This window comes from Bos indicus, chromosome 7, assembly GCF_029378745.1.
Source record: "Bos indicus isolate NIAB-ARS_2022 breed Sahiwal x Tharparkar chromosome 7, NIAB-ARS_B.indTharparkar_mat_pri_1.0, whole genome shotgun sequence".
NCBI classification, from domain to species: Eukaryota; Metazoa; Chordata; class Mammalia; order Artiodactyla; family Bovidae; genus Bos; species Bos indicus.
Genome location: NC_091766.1, coordinates 37,457,561 through 37,480,273, shown reverse-complemented (window position 1 = coordinate 37,480,273; position 22,713 = coordinate 37,457,561). Strand labels below are relative to the sequence as shown.

The window sequence follows — 22,713 nt, the reverse complement described above, 5'->3', positions numbered from 1 at the left end:
TTTACTGATGAAGAAATAGCAGTCTGGACTAGTTACCTCAAAAATCTGCCCAGAGTCACACTCCTGGGTCATGCAGAACCAGGGTTGGAACCCACATTTCCTGACTGTAGCTGAGTGTTTTCTGTTTGGAAACACCTGTGAGCCTATGTGGAGTGGGCTACATTCAAGACATGTGGAAAAAGTGAGATGCTGAAGGGAATGGGTAGGTGGTGGAGTGTTCCCTAAGGCAGAGAGCTTAGGAGATTTGGGAAGAATAAAGAGAGCAGCCTAATGAGAGTGGAAGGCACGTAGTAGTAATTGTTAGTAACCTGGGGTTGGATTAAGGAGATCCTTGAAAACCATGTTGTTTTTATGCTGTAGACACTGGAATGCCTATATAGATTTCTCAAACAGAATGACTTAATACAAATTGTATTTGGGGAAGATCCTTCTGTGATGGTGAGCATGAAGGGGGCAGAAAGGCAGGGTAGGTTGAGTTATGAGGTTGTGATTGGAGGAATGAAATAGAAAATTCAAATCCACAAGACATACCTGGGGGAAAAGCAATAGATTTTAGTTTAATACAGAGAATGAAGGAAAGAAGAACATAGAAGAATAGTATTTCCATGGACAGAAACAATCACTTGGATGAGGACTAAGATGAATTGGGTTTTTCGTGTGTGTGAAATTAAGTTGTAAAGGACTTTGGAAATCATCTGTGCTGAATTTGAAGATAATATTAGGTTATATAGGTGAATATATTCCTTTGGGAATTAGAAATATAACAGTAAATTGAAAGGACCAAAGTATAGATTTTTAGAATCTTGTCTGTATGATCATGTTGAAATTGTTAAGATATATGAGCTTACTAAAGAAACGGATAGAAATAAACAGTAGAAGATATTGAAGGGGCGAGGGAGAAGTAAAGCAACTAAAAAGGAGACAGAAAATGTGGAGGGAAAATAGTTAAGAGCACCATCGACTTCGGTCCCACATAGACCTAGGTTGAAGTTCATCCTTTACCATCCTTTATATTGAGTAAAGAATCTTATTTTATAGACTCAGTTTTTTTCTTATGTGAAATGAAATAGTAATAGTACCTACCTTTTTAGGTAAGAATTACTGTGATCATTAAATAAAGTCAATAAAGAGCTTAGTTCAGTGCTTGACACTCAGGTATAGTCAATAAACCTTATAAGGTAGAATCTACCTTATAAAGAATCTTCAAAGAATAAAGGAATGCCACTGGGTCTGAAAAATAAAAAAGAGACTAACAAATAATTCAGCTAAAAGGTGAATTTTGGATAAAGCAGTATAATAGAGTCATAGTATAGTTATAGCACATTTCTCTGTAGGTTGTGTAGTGGTAAGTCAGCTTTGAAGTATAATTAAGTATATTTTGAATCAAAGAATAAGGACCAAGGAAGCTTTTCTTACTTGTTTGTTTTCTTGATATTAAAAAGATTAATCCTGAGTGCTGATGAAGGCTTACCGTAAATGTATTAACATTTAATCTAAAATATGGTTTTAGGTTTTCATTTGAGAGTTTTCTTTAATCTTTGGACAATCAGTAATGAAGTTTTTTTTTTTTGTTCTAATTCAGGGTTAATAACCATTTGTACTTAGAAACTGACAGGTTATCTGTGTACATTTTTCAATTATACAAATAAATGTTTTTGAGTGGAAGGCTACTTATTATGAGGTTTATAAAAAGTGGTATGGAATATGATTTAAATTTAATAGCAATGGTGGTGGTTTAGTCGCTAAGTTGTGTCCGATTCTTGTGACCCCATGGACTGTAGCCTGCCAGGCTTCTCTGTCCATAGGATTTTCCAGGCAAGAATACTGGAGTGGGTTGCCATTTCCTTCTCCAGGGGATCTTCTTGACCCAGGAATTGAACCCTGGTCTCCCCCATTGCAGGTAGATTCTGTACTGACTGAGCTACGAGGGAAGCCCTTAATAGCCATAATATAGCTGAATTTGTAATTGTCAGGGCTCTATTGCTTAGAATGAACTTTTAGCACCAAATTCCAATGGAATAGAGGTGAGTGAAATAGGAGAAATGGACATTTTTTTCCAGTTCCATTTTTATCCTATATTTTCTAGAATATATGGATTAACTTTTTCACAGTAGACTCTAGTGGTTCCTCACATTGTTAATAATATTACCTAAATGAGATTACAACTTGTGACATTTTCTATTAGTAATTCTTTCATAAATGTTTCAGAAATCATGAGCTTTTTATCTTTTTGTGGCATCTAATCATACAGTTTGTTTGAAAAATAAACATAGTAATAATAAAACAAAAAAGAGAAATTTTCCTGACTAAAAAACAGTGAGTTTTTAAAAACTATTTTCATAAAGTCAGTCCTTTTGATTTGGGACATTTAGGGGGATTTGGAGAAGGCAGTGGCACCCCACTCCAGTACTCTTGCCTGGAAAATTCCACGGACGGAGGAGCCTGGTAGGCTGCAGTCCATGGGGTCGCTAAGAGTCGGACACGACTGAGCGACTCCACTTTCACTTTTCACTTTCATGCATTGGAGAAGGAAATGGCAACCCACTCCAGTGTTCTTGCCTGGAGAATCCCAGGGACGGGGGAGCCTGGTGGGCTGCCGTCTATGGGGTTGCATAGAGTCGGACATGACTGAAGTGACTTAGCAACAGCAGCAGGGGGATTATGTATCTTGTAATATCCTATTGGCTGACTGTGTTTTTATTCTTGTCATATAAAAAGGAATTTTTTGTTGTTATTTTGAGGAGAAAATGGAGAAATGTTTGTTTAGACATCCTTATTATTCTTGCCATTCATCTATTTTAATCACAAATTAATTTTATTTCTCAATTTTACTTCTTTGTTAGATAAATTGAGATCTTTAAAAATATGGCCTTTTTACAGACCAAGATTGTGTTTTGTATCTTTCATGTTTTGAGCTTGTATGAAACAACAAAATAAAGAGAATTAGAACTAAGCTAGTAATTTGTAACTAGTGTGAAAGAAATTAGTAGAAGTCAGGATAGTGTAAACCTATGTAGAGCAACTAACACACACATACATACGGTGTGTATTACTTCTGAGTCACTAATTTTAAAGGCATAGAGCACCGTTAATCATGAAAATCCACATAAAGAAAGAAGGAAATAATAATAGGAGGTCTGTTCAGTTGAATTCAACAAACATTTTTAGAGAACTATCATTCTAGAAAAGCACTGTGATCCTGATGCTGCTGATCCAGGAACATACTTTGAGGACCATTGTTACAGATCTTGACAGACCCATTTGAAGTTATCCAGATAAGACTGAGAAGGAAGGCTTTTTAACTTAAGAAAGTGATCTTCCACTTTCTGGGCATGCGTGGTCTTGTTTACCACAATGGTATTGTGTTATGAACCTGGCCACCATCTCAGTATGTTTTCATCTAAACTTTCTATTCTTTGTTCATTTATTCAGTAAATGTTCACTGAATATCTAATAAGGGCTAGGCATATTTAGAACTGGAGATAAAGAGTAAGACAGACATAGCTCACATAGCTCTTGCTGTCATGGAGCTTTCATTCTCCTGGGGGCCATATATACATAAATAGGGAATCAGGCAAATGATGTAGTTGCCAGTCGAAGTGTGTCTATGAAGGGCACAAACAAGGGGAGGAAGACTGAGTGTCAGAGACCAGACTCTGTTAGCTATGGTGGTCTCTGAAGAGATGACATTGAAGTTGAAACTTCAAAAGAGAAGGAACTAGGTTTACTGATAGGAGTGGGGTATTATTTTAGTAGACACAGTTAAATATTTATAGACCCTAAGGCAAGATGAAAATCTTTATTCTAGGAACTGAAAGTAGACTAGCCTGCTTATAAATTTGGGGAAGAGGTAAGGCAGAAAGAGGAGAGAAATTAAGGGCAATCCTTGGCTTTCTGGTTTATGTAAATGGATGAATGATGGTCTTGTTTATGGAAATGAGAAGTGTGTGTGTGTGTGTGTGTGTGTGTGTGTGTAGGGTCAGGGAGAGCTCAGCTGTGTTTTGAAACTTTGGTCAAAGAAGCAGTCAGTTAAGGTAATTAAAATCATTGCTACATTTAAGTCAGATTATACAGTAAGATTACACAGAAAGGGCTTTCATTATTGCTAGGAAGATTAAGAAATTCCCTAATTTTGGGGGTGTTTAAAGCAATATTGGTACCCACAAAGATTAAAAAGTTTAAAAGTCAAGTGAAAGATTAAAATTCTTAATCAAATGGAAAAAAGGCAGATTGTCCAGAAGGTAAGTGAAAATATAAAATAATATGTAATCACATAGATTTGGTAAGAGAGGCCTTTGGCTCTTCAGAGAGTATAGAAAATAATTACCATAGATACAGAATATCTAACATGATAGTTAAAATATGAAATGTTAGTATTCATAGAGGATACTAAAGGGACAATGTCAGAATTGAAAGGAAAAAACAGTTTCTATGACCTAAAAATCTTAGCAGACTCCTTGAGAATAAAATGTAAATGCCTAAAATAGTTTTTAAAAACTAGGTTTAGCTCGCTCAATGCTTTAGCATTGACTACTCATTAAAATGAAAATCAGTCTTGTTTTTATTTTTCATGTGATATTTCCCAAATCTCCAAGGGACCATCGAAGGATTTAAATAATCCATATCCTTATGAAAGTGAATTATAGGCGTCCTTGAATTTAATAAGGGTAAAGACTTTCCAAGTAGTCTTTAAACTCACAAGTTCAATTTAAACTTGTGACTTTCTTGCAGAAGAAAGCTCTGTTCTGAGAGAACACTGTTTACATTTAAAAGAAACAGACATTGGTGTTTTGTTCACAAGAGTATGTATTCATCATACTTAACCACAATGCCATGAAATTAAAAGACGCTTACTCCTTGGAAGAAAAGTTATGACCAACCTAGATAGCATATTCAAAAGCAGAGACATTACTTTGCCAACAAAGGTCCGTCTAGTCAAGGCTATGGTTTTTCCAGTAGTCATGTATGGATGTGAGAGTTGGACTGTGAAGAAGGCTGAGCACCAAAGAATTGATGCTTTTCAACTGTGGTGTTGGAGAAGACTCTTGAGAGTCCCTTGGACTGCAAAGAGATCCAACCAGTCCATTCTGAAGATCAGCCCTGGGATTTCTTTGGAAGGACTGATGCTGAAGCTGAAACTCCAGTACTTTGGCCACCTCATGCGAAGAGTTGACTCATTGGAAAAGACTCTAATGCTGGGAGGGATTGGGGGCAGGAGGAGAAGGGGACCAGAGGATGAGATGGCTGGATGGCATCACTGACTCGATGGACATGAGTCTGAGTGAACTCCGGGAGTTGGTGATGGACAGGGAGGCTGGCAAGCTGCGATTCATGGGATTGCAAAGAGTCGGACATGACCGAGGGACTGAATTGAACTGAACTGAACCACAATGCCAGAACACATAGTAAACATTTTATCTATAGTTGAATGATAAGTGAATGAATAAATATAAATTTTAATTCATTCAGTTTTGGACTTTCTGGAAAGCTGATAATCTACAAAGCAGTTCATTTGTGGTATGTGAGGAGATCTCTTTCCCTTTAGTGTGGTCAAGTATTGTCCAGTAATAGGGCTATACCTAGGCTTCCCTGGTGGCTCAGATGGTGAAGAATCCTCCTGCAATGCAGGAGACCTGGGTTCGATTCCTGGGTTGGGAAGATCCTCAAGAGGAGAGCATGACAACCTACTCTAGTAATTCTCGCCTGGAGAATTTTATATACAGAGGAGCCTGTTGGGCTACAGTCCATAGGGTCGCAAAGTCGGACATAACCGAGTGACTAACACTTTCACTTTTGGTGCTATACCTAAATAGTATTAGTGTTGATCAGAAATGGGGTAGAACATTTTTGAGATTGTATTTCCATGCATTACAGAGGAGACTGGTCTTATTTCAAGCCAAATGTACATTCCTTTTAGAATTTGTATAAATTTTAATTATTTTGATCAGTCTCCTATTTACAGCTAATAATATATAGTTGACTGTCTTGTTCCTACGTTCCAAATATGAAAAGATTAAATTCATGATGCTTTTGAGAAGAAATACTATTGGAAGTAGTTATATGGATAATAAGATAGCCCAGGACCTCATTTTACTTGAATTATTTTTGAAAGTTCAGTAGATGTATTTATTACTCTAGTCACGTGTAAAAAAATGACAGCTATTCCTACCTGGTCCATAGTTCTACATTAAAGAAAAACCTAGCATGTTAGTTCTTTTGTGTTTACTTCCTAGTTATGTATCCATACTTCCTTTATTTTGCTTAGTTATGTATCTGACTTTTTTTCCCTTGAAGCTCTTGATTAAAATCAACTTTCCTCTAGAATAATTAAAATTAACTTGGGCTCCTTTTTCTCATGATCTTGTTTTTTAGTAATTATTTCTCAAAATTTGTTTCCATGAATTTTGTTAGTTTTATATAGCCATATTTTACTGGTTGTCATTTCACCTCCAGCCAGCCTTTCTGGATTAATGTTGCTGGTTTACCCTCACCTCTGGGATAGAACCTCATAATCATGTAGATGTAGAACAGTACATAAAGAACACTCTTTAGTGTTTAGCAGCATCAACTTTTATTCTAGCAGCAGTGAAGAGAATCATTATTTACCAAAAGAAAATAGATTGAGCAGAGATCTGTTAGAATGACTATGTTTTGTGCTATTATTAGATTTTAAAAGTTACATGATAATTCTCAAGGATTGAGCTGCTTTTAATGTTTTTTAACGAGAAAACATTTTATGGGCTTTTAGCCAGGGAAGTTTATATATAAATGGTAATAGAGGAACAGTGTAACATTTATGAACTTGGAGGCAGTCTGATGTAATGGACTCTGGGGCTTTGGGATCAGATGCTTTGAGTCCTGACCCTTTCACTTAATAGCTTTGTAACTGTGGGCCAGTTACTTGACCTCATTGGACCTCAACTTCTTGTTTTGCAAAATGGAAATAATATTTATTTACCAGAATCTTGAGATAATTAAATGCAAGTATATACATAAAATGCCTAATGAAACTTTGGGCACATACAGATTTTTCTGCAAAGACAAATAGATCCTATTGGTAAGTATAGAAAGGGAGGTGTGAAAATATTTCTTCATGATTTACTAGAGGTTTATGCTCATAGATCTCTATACTGTCTTAACCTAATGATCCATAATGACTCCAACAAGGAAGTGTGTTTTAAGAAGGTGTGGAATTTTTACTCTTTTGTTCACTTTGAACAGAAAGTCAATTTGTGCTCTAAGGTCTCTGGGAAAGATGGAGGATGGGCAAGGGGAGTTTAATGGGCCCCTGGTTCCACTTCCACCTTCATTTTCCTGTTTTACCTTTTGTATTTCTGTAGAAGATACTGTTTGAACAAATGAATCAGTTCAGTTCAGTTCAGTCGCTCAGTTGTGTCCGAATCTTCGAGACCCCATGAATCATAGCACGCCAGGCTTTCCTGTCCATCACCAACTCCCGAGTTCACTCAAACTCATGTCTATCTAGTCGGTGATGCCATCCAGCCATCTCATCCTCTGTCGTCCCCTTCTCCTCGTGCCCCCAATCCCTCCCAGCATCAGAGTCTTTTCCAATGAATCAACTCTTCGCATGAGGTGGCCAAAGTATTCAAGTTTCAGCTTTAGCATCAGTCCTTCCAAAGAAATCCCAAGACTGATCTCCTTTAGGACGGACTGGTTGGATTTCCTTGCAGTCCAAGGGACTCTCAAGAGTCTTCTCCAACACCACAGTTCAAAAGCATCAATTCTTCGGCACTCAGCTTTCTTCACAATCCAACTCTCACATCCATACATGACCACTGGAAAAACCATAGCCTTGACTAGACGGACCTTTGTTGGCAAAGTAATATCTCTGCTTTTCAATATGCTATCAAGGTTGGTTGTAACTTTTCTTCCAAGGAGTAAGCGTCTTTTAATTTCATGGCTGCAATCACCATCTGCAGTGATTTGGGAGCCCAAAAAAATAAAGTCTGACACTGTTTACACTGTTTCCCCATCTATTTCCCATGAAGTGATGGGACCAGATGCCATGATCTTGGTTTTCTGAATGTTGAGCTCTAAGCCAACTTTTTCACTCTCCTTTTTCACTTTCATCAAGAGGCTTTTTAGTTCCTCTTCACTTTCTGCCATAAGGGTGGTGTCATCTGCATATCTGAGGTTATTGGTATTTCTCCCAGCAATCTTGATTCCAGCTTGTGCTTCTTCTAGCCCAGCTGGAAGAACGATATACTCTGATGATGTTTCTCATGACTCTGCATATAAGTTAAATAAGCAGGGTGACAATATACAGCCTTGATGTACTCCTTTTCCTATGTCCAGTTCCATGTCCAGTTCTAACTGTTGCTTCCTGACCTGCATATAGGTTTCACAAGAGGCAGGTCAGGTGGTCTGGTATTCCCATCTCTTTCAGAATTTTCCATAGTTTATTGTGATCCACACAGTCAAAGGCTTTGGCATAGTCAATAAAGCAGAAATAGATGTTTTTCTGGAACTCTCTTGCTCTTTCAATGATCGAGCGGATGTTGAGAATTTGTTCTCTGGTTCCTCTGCCTTTTCTAAAACCAGCTTGAACATCTGGAAGTTCACGGTTCAGGTATTGCTGAAGCCTGGCTTGGGTAATTTTGAGCATTACTGTACTAGTGTGTGGGATGAGTGCAATTGTGCAGTAGTTTGAGCATTCTTTGGCATTGCCCTTCTTTGGGATTGGAATGAAAACTGACCTTTTCCAGTCCTGTGGCCACTGCTGAGTTTTCCAAATTTGCTGGCATATCGAGTGCAGCACTTTCACAGCATCATCTTTCAGGATTTGAAATAGCTCAACTGGAATTCCATCACCCCCACTAGCTTTGTTCATAGTGATGCTTTCTAAGGCCCACTTGACTTCACATTCAAGGATGTCTGGCTCTAGGTGAATGATCACACCATTGTGATTATCTGGGTCATGAAGCTTTTTTTGGTACAGTTCTTCTGTGTATTCTTGCCACCTCTTCTTCTTTTTTTTTTTTTTCCACCTCTTCTTAATATCTTCTGCTTCTGTTAGGTCCGTACCATTTCTCTCCTTTATCGAGCCTATCTTTGCATGAAATGTTCCCTTGGTATCTCTAATTTTCTGGAAGAGATCTCTAGATCACAAAAGAATCAGTGTTTTTCAAAAAAGTTTGGAAAAACAAGAACAGACTCAAGCATACTATTCCTTGACTTCCCTTTCTTTCAGGTGCTACTCTGTTTTCTCCTTAGCCTTGGTAGCAAGGAGGAAGGAGGAGTTTCCCAGGCTGTCTTCTTGGTTTAGTTCTCAGCCAACAAACCATCATAGAAGAAGGTTTCTATGCAAAGAGGGCACTCCTGGTGGAAAAGTTCCTTGACCTGCTTAGCTCTGGGACTGATCTCCACACATGCAGAGGCACATTGTGGGCCATCATCAGAAACTTTCCAACTTTGAAATAACTAAAACAGACATCTTGCCTCTGATTACTTTCTCCTAATTGCCCTTCTTGAGAACTCTGTTGTTGTTTAGTTGCTTAGTCGTATCCAGCTCTTTGCGACCCCATGGAGTGCAGCACACCAGGTTTCCCAGTTGTTCACTATCTCCCAGAGTTTGCTCAAACTCACACTCACTGAATCGGTGATGCCCTCCAGCTATCTCTTCCTCTGTCGTTCCCTTTGCTTCCTGCCCTCAGTCTTTCTCAGCATCAGGGTCTTTTCCAATGAGTCACTTCTTTGCATCAGGTAGCCAAAGAATTGGAGAAGGAAATGGCAACCCACTCCAGTGTTCTTGCTTGGAGAATCCCAGGGACGGGGGAGCCTGGTGGGCTGCCATCTATGGGGTCGCACAGAGTCGGACATGACTGAAGTGACTTAGCAGCAGCAGCAGCAGCAGCCAAAGAATTGGAGCTTCAGCTTCAACATCAGTCCTTCCAATGAATACTCAGGGTTGATTTCCTTTAGGATTCACTGGTTTGATATCCTTGCTGTCCACTGAACTCTCAAGAGTCTTCTCCAGCACCACAGTTCAAAAATCTCAGTTCTTTGGGACTCAGCCTTCTTTATGGTCCAACTCTCACATCCATACATGACTACTGGAAAAACCATAGCTTTGGCTATATGGACCTTTGTTGGCAAAGTGATGTCTCTACTTTTTAATATGTTGTCTAGGTTTGTCATAGCTTTTCTTCCAAGGAGGAGGCGTCTTTTAATTTCATGGCTGCAGTGATTTTGGAGCCCAAGAAAATGAAGCCTGTCACTGTTTCCATTGTTTCCCCATCTATTTGCCATGAAGTGATGGGACCGGATGCCCTGATCTTAGTTGTTTGAATGTTGACTTTCAAGCTAGTTTTTTCACTCTACTCTTCCATCTTCTTCAACAGGCTCATTTGTTCCTCTTCACTTTCTGCCATAAGGGTGGTGTCATCTGCATATCTGAGGATACTGATATTTCTCCCTATAATCTTGATTCCAGCTTTTGCTTCATCCAGCCCGGCATTTCACATGATGTACTCTGCACATAAGTTAAATAAGCAGGGTGACAACGTACAGCCTTGACATACTCCTTTCCCAATTTGGAACTGGTCCATTGTCCATGTCTGGTTCTAATTGTTGCTCCTTGTCCTGCATACAGGTTTCTCATGAGGCAGGTAAGGTGGTCTGGTATTTCCATCTCTTTAAGAATTTTCCATAGTTTGTTGTAATCCACACAGTGAAAGGCTTTAGCATAGTCAAGCCTGCCAGGCTCCTCTTGTCCTTGGGGATTCTCCAGTCAAGAATACTGGAGTAGGTTGCCATACCCTCCTCTAGGGGCTTTTCCCAATTCAGAGATCAAACCCAGGTCCCCCACATTGCAGGTGGATTCTTTACCATCTGAGGCACCAGGGAAGCCCCATGAAGCAGAAGCGAAAATTTGAATTGACCCTTACTGTTTTCGTTTTCTTCTTTATCTAAGACTCAAATCCGTCACTTACTCTCTTTTCAGTGTCCTAGTCTTCCCTGAACTCACCAGCAAGAATTCTGCTTCTGAATAAATCTATCTGACTTTACTTTGCCATCAGGCATTAAGTGTTGGAGAAAATAATACACTGACTAATGATGATGAGTTGCCTAATAATTTCTTGAGCTCTGAGTTCCTTCTCTACCAGTTACTCCCTCTCCTTCATTATTCTCTCTGTTGGTGTCATACCATCGACATTTAAGTGTGTTCAAATGAATCCAGGCATCAAATGGAAGTAAGGAATCCATCTGCTATTTGAGATCCCACCCTCTTTCTCATAGTCTCACAAACTTTTTCAACACAATGTTTATTTTCATGGTCTTTAGACCATTCCAGTGCTGTTTCTGCTTTGTAAATTTATTTTACCTTCCTGCTTACTAGTGTTTAACAACTTTATCTTTACTTTATGAGAGTCTCATATCCCCAGTGTTATATTCATATCATTCTGTTTCCTCTTTTCTCGTTATATGTACTCCTTCACTTCATCAGACATACCTAAATTTTTTCTTGCCTCTCTGGGTTTTACAGGTTCTGTTTCTTCTACCTAGAGGACTCTCTCCTTGACTTCCCCAAGTCCTTGAGCATACTGTTCAGTTATCAAAATATCATTTCTTAAGAGATTTTCCATGATCAGATCTGACCTGATGTAGTCCTCCTACTTTATACCTTTCTCTTTATAGCCCTTGTCACAATTCTAGTAATTTATTTAATGTCTTTCTTTGTATATCTTTTAATCTTAGCTTCTAGAGAGTAGGTATTTCATTGGTTATGGAGCCTGATATTTGTAAGGAGCTCTAGAAATATTTGTTGAAGAAATGACTGAATAAGTGAACAACTTTATTTCTCCATAGCTCTGTAGATCAGAAGGCCTCTGACATTAAGAACTTCTTTTTATTGACAGCGTAATAGGTTTTAAGTGGAAGTTCAGAAGTTAGCTCCTCTGCTGGAGGTACTAAGCAGTGTACTGTAGTGCGTAATGGCTGCATAGCATGTACATTCTTTCTTTACCATCCTCTGCTGCTTTTTGCTTTTTAAAAAGCTAGAAATATGTAATAATTTCCAACTTTTTTATTAGGAAGCCGAGTATTTTGTTACTTTTAAATTAAATCATGTGTTTATGGACTGCAATTTAAGTGTATGCCCCTAAATGAAAAGCTAACATATAGATAGAAGATTTTTATCTATTTAAAATTTTTTCCCTAAAAATAAAATATACTTTAAAAGCAGTTAAGAAATGTATATATCCAAAAGAGACAACAGTAATTCTGTTTTCTTCCTATATTTTAGACTTTTATTAGACTTTTTCAGCCCCTAATACTCTAGTAAATAAAATGTTATAGAACTTTTGTAATGAAGAACTATTTGACAGCTGAAAGTATAGCTACAAGTATGTAAGATAAATTAATGAGTATATAAAGGAGTGGATAGCAGTGATGTTGTACTCATTTTGTAAATTTCTCATTTCTGCCCAAAATGATAATAGTATGTACAGTTAAGTACCATTGAATATTGCACATATGTACAGAGATTGCTTCCATGTATTATGGATTAGTAAATAGTGTGAGGTGAAATTCTGAAGATATTTAGTGTTTAAAAGTAACCATTATAGTATTTCCACAGCTCCCTTATTGCTGTAAAAATAATCGCTATCAACCTATGTACATATGACTATGACGAAAAAGAGTGACAGAATTTGAACTATCACCCCTAAGTAGACTAAATGATCTCTAATTACTTCATGTATTGGCATTTACATGTAACTATATTCCTAGCATATTCTAATTCAGACTCACAATAGAAATGTAGGAATGAATGTAGTTTATTTAACTGAGTTGAGAAAACATACTGTAGTAATTAAATTCTGTCTTTTTTTTTTTAAACATAGCTTTTCTGTAAGTTAAATTGCTGGCTTCCAAGTACTTTAAAACGACTGTATATTGTAAGTCAATTTTTCCTCTTAAATATTTCCTTTATATCTTATACTTTATTTTCTTTAAATTATAGCTCCATGTCTTGGGTGAAATTCTAAGAAAATACTAATAGACTCTTATCCTGTAATAATAAAAAAAAAAGTAGTGTGGTAATATAGGAGCCAAGTGACAGCTTTTCCCTCTAAGTGTATAGATCCATGTTCTGGATGGGTTTCTTTACGAGTGAGATACATCTTTTTGTCAGATTACAACAGAATGTTGACTCGGTCAGTTTCCTGTAGCTGTAATGGAAACTAACCTAGATGAACATTGGTACTTAATTTGCAGTAAGTGACTGGCTACCTTACCCCCCGCCCCCATTATACTCATGGTGGAGAAAGAAATATTAATAACTTGTCCACGACCTGCCATAATCTACCCCAGAAGGTCAAATTTTGATTGTCTCCTGCTTATTGTTTGCCCAATCCAGAGATCGAACCAGGTCTCCTACATTACAGGTAAACTCTTTACCATCTTAGCCACCAGGGAAACCCCTTATTAAGCTTATTTGACTTAATTATGTTGTAGAGGCAGAATATGTTTGGAGGGGAAAGAGATTGAATTTATTTTTCAGGAATTCTTTCTACTGGCATTGGAGCCAAGAGTTGATTCAGAATAATCAATTCTTGCCTGTTTTTTTTGGCCATGCCATGTGGCATGCAGGATCTTCCCTAACCAGGGATTGAACGTAGGCCCCCTGCACTGGGAGTGTGAAGTCTTAGCCACTGGGCCATCATGGAAGTCCAGTTTTTACCTGTTTTTTACCAATAGTTATGTGATTTGGGAAATACCTTTGTTGTTTTTAATGAAGATGATCTATCAGTCATATAGTATCATGTTAAAAACATTATTTGCCACATAGTGGTTTAAGCCATGCTTTTATGAGAATAATAAATCACATTTATCAAGGGCTGTTTATATGTTAGGGTTTATTCTAAGTGCCTAAAGTCTTACTTCTACTGTGGAAGCCAAAATGCTACAGATCATCCCTCTCATAGCTCTTGATACGGCTAGAGTTATGGCACATGATTTATGCTCAGATGGCTAGAAAACTCTGCGTGAAACTTCACATCTGAAAAAAGCAATACAGAGAAACAGGGGACAGTTACAGATGAAGCACTGGGACCAGCAGTGGGAGTGGTGCCAACATTCTCGGCAGAGGCTTTGTGAGCCAACTTTTCTTTCCTTCAGCGTGGATTTTGGTGGCAGTTCTAGCCTCCTAGTGCTCTTTAGTTCCAGCTTGTTTCCCAAGTCTATTTCTTCAGCTTGTTTATGTGTCCTTTTCTGCTTAACTTAACAGAAATTGCACTGTTCTTGCAGCCAAGAACTCTGGTACAATTATTAGTGGCAATAATTGGGCTTAATCTTTAACTATTTGGAAATATATTCCATTTGTTTTGGTAGCCACAGCTGTCAAAACCCTGAGTTTCAGTTAACACAATAAAAGGGAATTTGAAAGGGGGAAAATATAAGTTTTAATTATTTCAGTAGTGGTATCAGAAGGAAACAACGAGCATCTAATTAAGAACACTTCTCAAGAAATTGTGCATATATTTTCAGCACTCTAAAAACCTTCGCATTGTTTTTGTAGTTGTTATTTTTGTTCGCATCATTTTTATTTTCCAAAGAGGTAATTTGTATTGGGGATGTATTTCTGGTATTCTGAAAAATGTCCCTTTGATTTTCCTTTGAAGAATCCACCCCTTCCTTGCTCTTAAGGGTAAGGCCACACCTACCAGCTGACTCAGACATGGTGTGTGTGACCTACACCTAAGCAGGCAGCACACTGTGTCTCGTTACAGGCACCGAGGGCTGATTGGATGAGTATATATCAGTGTGCATTGAAAGATGGCTGTAGCAGCTTCAAGTACTACAGTGCCTCACACATCACATACAATTTGAGAAGGAGGCCAACATATCAGAAAGTAGAACTGAGAGGATGAGGGGAGAGAGCCATGTGGGACATATGTAGTCTATAGGGAGTACTTGCTGGAGAATAAAGTCATCACGAAGGAAAGCAAAATCGAACATTGTGGAGTCCTGATGATATATCTTGAAGCCTAAATCCAGCTATGCCTGAAGCCGTTCCCATTTCTACACTTTTAATCCTTTGAGCCAGTACATTACCTTTTTTTGCTTATGCTAGTTTAGGGGGTAGGTATCTGTCCTTGGCAACCAAGAGTCCTAGTTTCTTTGGAATGTAAATGCTAAATTATCTTGAATTGGAGTCATGGATTTTTGCCACCATATGTTTAAGGTTAACTTTTTATTTATAAGTTGCATATACCTTTTGTACATGAAATATTAATAAGAAAAAGCAACGAATACTTGAAGGTGAAGAACTAATCCAGAAAGAAATGAGCATGAAAATTCACACCTTAAATTCTAGAAAACTTTGAGCTAGGGGCATTTTTGCTTTCTGTATGACTTCCTTGTAAAATACAAGTTGAGAGACAAAAACTTAAAAAGAATATTTTAAGTCCTATAAAATGTATATTTTAAAAAGTCAAATTAGGTAGTGTGATATTTTCACAGTCCGTTGGTCGATGCCAGAGGGTTTGGGGAGGAAAAGACAAAAAGTAGTTTCCCCCCTCCTTCCTCTCCAAAGAATAAAAAAAATAAAAAGTCAAATTAAACACATTTCAAACATTTGCTGAATTTGATTCGTGATAAGCACTTTGCTACATTTTATGCTCTATTATTGCCTTTTATATAACTTTCTAAAGTTTTGACATTATAACATTGTGGTTTTCTGTCAAACGTCATGACTGAAAATATGGGCTTACAGATGAGAGTCATGGCTATTTCCAGATTTTTGCACATAAATATTTTAAATAGGAAAATGTATATATTAATATTGCCTTTAACAGTCCAAACTGTATTCAGTATCCTTATATTTTCCCTTTGCTAATTATCCTTAATCTGAAATTGGAAGTAATTTTATTTCCTTCTTGCTTGGAATGGATAAAGAAAAGAACTAATGAAAGCACTCCAGGAGGAAGATGACCTCACGAGCAAACTCTCAGAAACCCATGTTAGTAGAGATTGTTTTGGGTTTGTGTGTCAGAGATCTGACACACATTAACTTAATCAAAATTTACTGGCTCAAATAGCTACTAGGAAACAAGAGGTGAATCTCTAACCTAATCATGGCGGGATGCAGGGGTTCAAGCGATATCACCAGGGCTTCGTCTCCACATTGTTCAATTTTACTTTCCTCTGTGATGACTTTGTTTTCTGGCAACTGCTCCCTGTGGACTGTGTGTCCTAATGTCTGTCATTCTTACAGTTCCAGGCTTCAGATGAATGTGAATGACTATTCAATACCGTGACAATTAAATATGTGGGGGTGGGGACCCAAATAACTATTGACCTTGCTTAGTTCTCATGGCCACCAGGTTTAGGGGATGGAAGGCCCCATGACTGATGGCTTTGTCAGTATCACACTGAATGGAATTGTAATATTTCCCAAAAAGAAAAGATGCTAGTCAGACAGGTATGGATGTCTTCTTCCAGAAGGGTTCATCTGCTTCCCATTGCAAGCTATTCTGGTTACTCTTGTTTCACTATCTAACATAACCATTTTTAAGTTCAGTTGAATTAAATTGCCTCCTTTTGAAAAGATGAAAATGCTACTTCTGGTAGGATTTGGTTATTTATATCCAGTGCAAATTAGATCAGAAAGGTTTCTTATAGTGTGTAGCTGGTGTCACCTATTCTGAAGGACTGGAAATTTTGATTCTGAAAAAGAAAGTAAGTATTTTGAAACTTGGCAATGTTGCAAAGTGGTAGATAGCATGAAAGCCGTGTGGACCTGGGTATGACTTTGCAACTTCCTAACTATGTGCCCTTAGGCACGTCACTTAATTTTTCAAATCCTCATTTTTTTTAAACTATAGGATAAAAATAATACATATATCATAGAGTAGCTATGAAAATTAAATGAGGCAAGTAAAGCATTTAGCACAATACCTAGCACATAGTGGGTACTTGGTAAGTGATAGCTTCCTGGATATTATGATTCCCACTAGTAGTAACAATAGTAATAAATACTGTCCTTGGCCACCCTTGTTCTCAAATGGTTCCCAACTACCTAGGATTAGGAGTTTGAAAAGGTTCTGTAGTTCAGTTACATTAAGGTTCACATCAGATTTTACAAATGAGTCAGAAAGTCTAACTGCTGTTCATAATATTGGTTCTATGGGGAAAATGGTCTTGAAATTGAAGAAAATATATTTTGTATAAGTCATTCTTCAGAGGAATTTGCTTCTCTTTGCTCTGTTGTTGTTGTTTATATTTAGTTTTTCCCTTTATGAGGGCCAGACAAATAAGTAAGGATCAGAATCTATTTCATAAAATACTAGAATTAAAGTGTACCTAGCAGAATGAAATATATTTGCAGAGACTGTTGATGGCCATAAGAAGTTGTGTCATAGCCATGTGACTTGTTTGTGGAGGTGTTGCTTGATCTGGAGCCTAATTAAGACACAGATGAAATTTCAAGGCTTTTTGCTTTGTTTTTGTAGTCAGGTGTTTAACATTTGGCTTTAAAAGTCCTGTCATAACTTGTGGCCCTTTACAGTGATGGGGTGATTGACTCACGAGGAAAAGTGGTTATGGTAAGCAGGCAGAGAATTCAACTGCTTTGTTATTAATGAGAATAAATTCATAGATGAATAATCTAAGACACACATAGCTAAAATGATGATTTTCTAGTATAAAAAACTTAATAGCCAACTCTCAATAGCCAACTTAGTAGCCAACTCTATCTTAATAGCCAACATTCCCATCTCTGGTTAATTTACGTGATTATCACACAATATTAAGAAGTCAGAGTTATGGAGTTGATATTGTAGTGGCTTACTTGTAAGAAAGATATTTTATTTATGGCTATAGACAGTACATGGCATACTTCTGTTCAAGGATCCTTCCTGCTATTATTAATCACAGAAATACTATATCTCTGTGTGTGGATGGCTTCTCACCACCTAATATAATGATCAGAAAAATAGTGATAAACTCTAAATGGTGATTAATTTTTATCTTTATATATAAAGGATACCTTTTCTATATATATAAAAGGATAGATTTTCAAATTTACCAGGGAAAAGGAGACACTAAGCAAAACCTAAGAAATAATGGATATTATTTGTGTGACATATGATTTTCTAAATAAAGCTTAGAAGCATCACTATACCTGTTCTTTAAATATGTGCAAAAATAACATCTTGATAATAGAAGTTTTCTTTTTATAGATTGTCAGTAATTTATACCAGAAGTTGATAATTAAGGAAGGATAATTGTTCTGCCAAATAAATACCTATCCTTTTTTAATCTTTCTTGCAGTAAACACTTGTCAAAGTGTTAGTCCCTCAGTGATGTCTGACTCTTTGTGACCCCATCGAGTGTAGCCTGACAAGCTCTTCTGTCCATGGAATTCACCAGGCCAGAATACTGGAGTGGGTTGCCATTTCCTTCTCCAGGGTTATCTTCCTGACCCATGGATTGAACCCAGGTCTCCCGCATTGCAGGCAGATTCTTTACTGTCTGAGCTACCAGAGAGGTCCAAACACTTGTGGTATTTTTAATATGTGGGGTTGTTTGCCACATTTTGCAGAGTCTAGTTCACAATCATAGTCTTCAGTTTTAGAAGAGACCATAAAAGGTCATTCCATTCATCCCCTTCCACTTGATGGTAATGTACTTTGCAGTTTAATCTGAAATTAACACCTTAGGCAACATTTTTTTTACTTTCTGAAGTGTCATTTGATTTCACGTACACAAGTTTTTTTGTTTTTTTTTTGTCTTTCTTGCCAATAAGAATTATAAATGTTATTTTTATAGAAATAGAAAAATCTGTGAAAGAACTCTGCTACTTTTCCTATCTTTTCTAAAAGTGCGTTCAAATGTAGGCACCTATGGAAAGAGCCAGTTAGCCTTTGAGTAGAATCCAGTTCAGATACTGAAGCACAGAGAGATTACGTGATTTGCCTGTGTTATATATTGAACTATTAGTAGAGTAGAATTGAAATTGTTGTGTGCTGGAACCAAACTTGGGTCTGCTTGCACTAAGGCCAAACTGTGGTCCCCGGGTTGTGGCGAAGTGCAGTCTTTATTGCAGGGCTCCAGGCAAGGAGGTCAGGACAGCTAGGCTAAAGACACCCAAACTCCCCAGGAGTTTCAGCAAAGCATTTTTAAAGGTGAAGTGAAGGAGGGGCATCCCAGGGTCTGTGGTCATCTCGTGCACAATTCTCTGATTGGATAATTGTGAGGTAAAAGGGGTGCTATCACAGGGGTTAGCATTATTAGCCCTTAGGCACTGATTGATCTGAGGAGGGGTGGCACGGGAGGAGCTTTGTGGTCACGATCATCAAGTGGTTCTTACTTCTTTTTGTGGTGGTTTTAGCATTTGTCAAACAACTCAGAAAATGTGCATCAGATACTCTTATCTAGGTACTTCAGAGAGTAACTAGAGCAGAGGATAAGGGTGAGGTTCTGTCTTGGGAACGCCCCATAAGGTCCTGCTCCATTATCATAGACTCTAATCCCCAAGTCAGTTCAGCTCAGAGCCAGAGCCATGGATGCTTTCCTCGTGGTTATTGTGTGAAAGGCTTGATTACCAGAGATGTAAAGAGAGTTGTCTCAGATGGATCTCTTTGCTTCTCTTCTCTAACTTTCTCTTCTCTCTCACACGCATAGTCTTAGCTTGAGACATACATATGTATATATGTATATATCTGCAACCACATATATGCATTACCTTTTACAGTTTTGATGAGTTTTTTTTTAAACTTCGTTTCACAGCCTTAAGTCAAGTTATCCTCAGAAATGTCCATTGCTTGTCTTAAAGAGAAAGACATTAATAGTAGTCATAGCTGGAGAGATAAGAGGAACACAGAAGGAGCAGGGTAATTTCAAGTACATTTTGGTATTTTCCTTGCTGTATATTAGAGGTGTATGCTTTTAGTAGGTGATTACCTTTAGAAGTCAGTCTCTTGCCTTTGACTGAATATAAAGAATTGTAAATATACTGTATTGACACTGATTGGCTGCTGTGGAAATCATTTTACTGTCATGAACTGACACTCTGACTACACTGCAAAATTAAATGAGAAGAATGACAGCTTGCTGTTTGGTTTTAAGTCTTTAAAGCAATTGCCAGGAAGGTTTTTGGTTTACACAGAGTTACACATTCAATATGACAGTAATTCAAGTCTATGTCCCAACCACTAATGCTGAAGAAGCTGAAGTTGAATGGTTCTGTGAAGACCTACAAGACCTTCTAAAACTAATACCAAAAAAGATATCCTTCTCATCATAGGAGGCTGGAATGCAAAAGTAGAAAGTCAAGAGATACCTGGAGTAACAGGCAAATTTGGCTTTGGAGTACAAAATGAAGCAGGGCAAAGGCTAACAGAGTTTTACCAAGAGAATGCATTGGTCAAAGTAAATACCCTCTTCCAACAACACAAGAGATGACTCTACATGTGGACATCACCAGATAGTCAACATTGAAATCAGATTGATTATATTCTTTACAGCCAAAGATGGAAAAGCTCTATACAGTCAGCTAAAACAAGACTGGGAGCTGCCTGTGGCTCAGATCATGAACTCCTTGTTGCAAGATTCGGACTTAAATTGAAGAAAGTAGGGAAAACCACTAGGCCAGTCAGGTATGACGTAAATCAAATCCCTTATGATTACACAGTGGAAGTGAGAAATAGATTCAAGGGATTAGATCTGATAGACAGAGTGCCTGAAGAACTATGGAAGCAGGTTCATGACACTGCACAGAAGGCAGGGATCAAGACTATTTCCAAGGAAAAGAAATACAAAACAGCAAAATGGTTGTCTTACAGATAGCTCTAGGAGGAGGCCTTACAAATAGCTGAGAAAAGAAGAGAAGCAAAAGGCAAAGAAGAAAAGGAAAGATATACCTAACTGAATACAGAGTTCCAGAGAATAGCAGGGAGAGATAAGAACGCCTTCTTAAGTGAACAATGCAAAGAAATAGAGGGAAACAATAGAATGGGAAAGACTAGAGATCTCTTCAAGAAGATTAGAGATACCAAGGGAACATTTCATGCAAAGATGGGTCGATAAAGGACAGAAATGGTATGGACCTAACAGAAGCAGAAGATGTGAAGAAGAGGTGGCAAGAATACACAGCACTATACGAAGAAAGGTCTTAATGACCTGGATAACCATGTGATGGTGTGATCACTCACCTAGAGCCAGACATCCTGGAGTGCAAAGTCAAATGGGCCTTAGAAAGTATCAGTATACTCCACAAAGCAAGTGGAGGTGATGGAATTCCAGCTGAGCTATTTCAAATTCTAAAAGATGCTGCTGCTAAAGTGCTGCGGTCAATATGCCAGCAAATTTGGAAAGCTCAGCAGTGGCCACAGGAGTGTAAAAGGTCAGTTTTCATTCCAGTTCCAAAGAAGGGCAGCGCCAAAGAATGCTCAAACTATTGCACAGTTGCCGCACTTCACATGCTAGCAAGGTAATGCTCAAAATCCTTCAAGCTAGGCTTCAACAGTACGTGAACCGAGACACTCAAATGTACAACATGGATTTAGAAAAGGCAGAGGAACCAGAGATCAAATTGCCAACATCTACTGGATAATAGAACAAGCAAGGGAATTCCAGAAAAATATCTACTTCTGCTTCATTGACTATGCTAAAGCCTTTGACTGTATGGATCATGACAAACTAGGAAATTCTTAAAGGGATGGAAATACCATACCTCCTTACCTGCCTCCTGAGAAATCTGTATGCAGGTCAAGAAGTAACAGTTAGCATCAGACATGAAACAACAGATTGGTTCCAAATCGAGAAAGGAGTAAGTCAAGGCTGTATATTGTCACCCTGCTTATTTAGCTTCTATGCAGAGTACATCATGCAAAATTCTGGGCTGGATGAAGCTCAAGCTGGAATCAGGATTGCCGGGAGAAATATCAATAACCTCAGATAGCCAGATGACAACACCTTTATGGCAAAAGCAAAGAGGAACAAAAAAGAGCCTCTTGATGAAGATGAAAGAGTAGAGTGAAAAAACTGGCTTGAAACTCAACATTCAAAAAACTAAGATCATGGCATCTGATCCCATCACTTCATGGCAGATAGATGGGGGAAACAATGGAAACAGTGACAGACTGTATTTTCTTGGGCTCCAAATTCACTGCAGATGGTGACTGTAGCCATGAAATTAAAAGACACTTGCTCCTTGGAAGAAAAGCTGTCACAGACCTAGAGAGTGTATTAAAAAGTAGATACATCACATTGACAACAAAGGTCCATATAGTCAGAGCTATGATTTTTCCAGTAGTCATGTATGGATGTGAGAGTTGGACCATAAAGAAGGCTGAGCACTGAAGAATTGATGCTTTTGAACTGTGGTGTTGAAGAAGACTCTTGAGTCTCTTGGACAGCATGGGGATCAAACCAGTGAATCCTAAAGCAAATCAGCCCTGAATATTCGCTGGAAGGACTGATGCTGAAGCTGAAGCTCCAATACTTTGGCTCCCTGATGGGAAGAGCCGACTCACTGGCAATGACCCAGGAGGAGAATGGGATGACAGAGGATGAGATGGTTGGATGGCATCACCGACTCAATGGACATGAGTTTGAGCAAACTCCTGTTTTCACAAACAGGGAGATTGTGAAGGACAGGGAAGCCTGGTGTGCTGCAGTCAGTGGAGTCCCAAAGCAGTGTTGGATACTAGTGAGCAACTGAACAACAGCAACAAAGTTGCCCTGCCT

At 38.1% G+C, this 22,713-nt stretch overlaps 1 protein-coding gene across 2 annotated transcripts in view; it reads left to right on the top strand.

The window, feature by feature from the left end:
- Nucleotides 1-22,713, top strand: part of COMMD10 (COMM domain containing 10) — a 185,258-nt gene that overhangs the window by 74,124 nt on the left and 88,421 nt on the right. The window contains exon 6 of one of the 2 annotated variants that reach the window (XR_011567613.1): nt 1-22,713. This exon is cut by the window's left edge and continues 24,844 nt beyond it. The exons of the other annotated variant lie outside the window; for it this stretch is intronic. The gene's annotated coding sequence lies outside the window, so the exon portion shown is untranslated. 2 annotated transcript variants of the gene reach the window in all.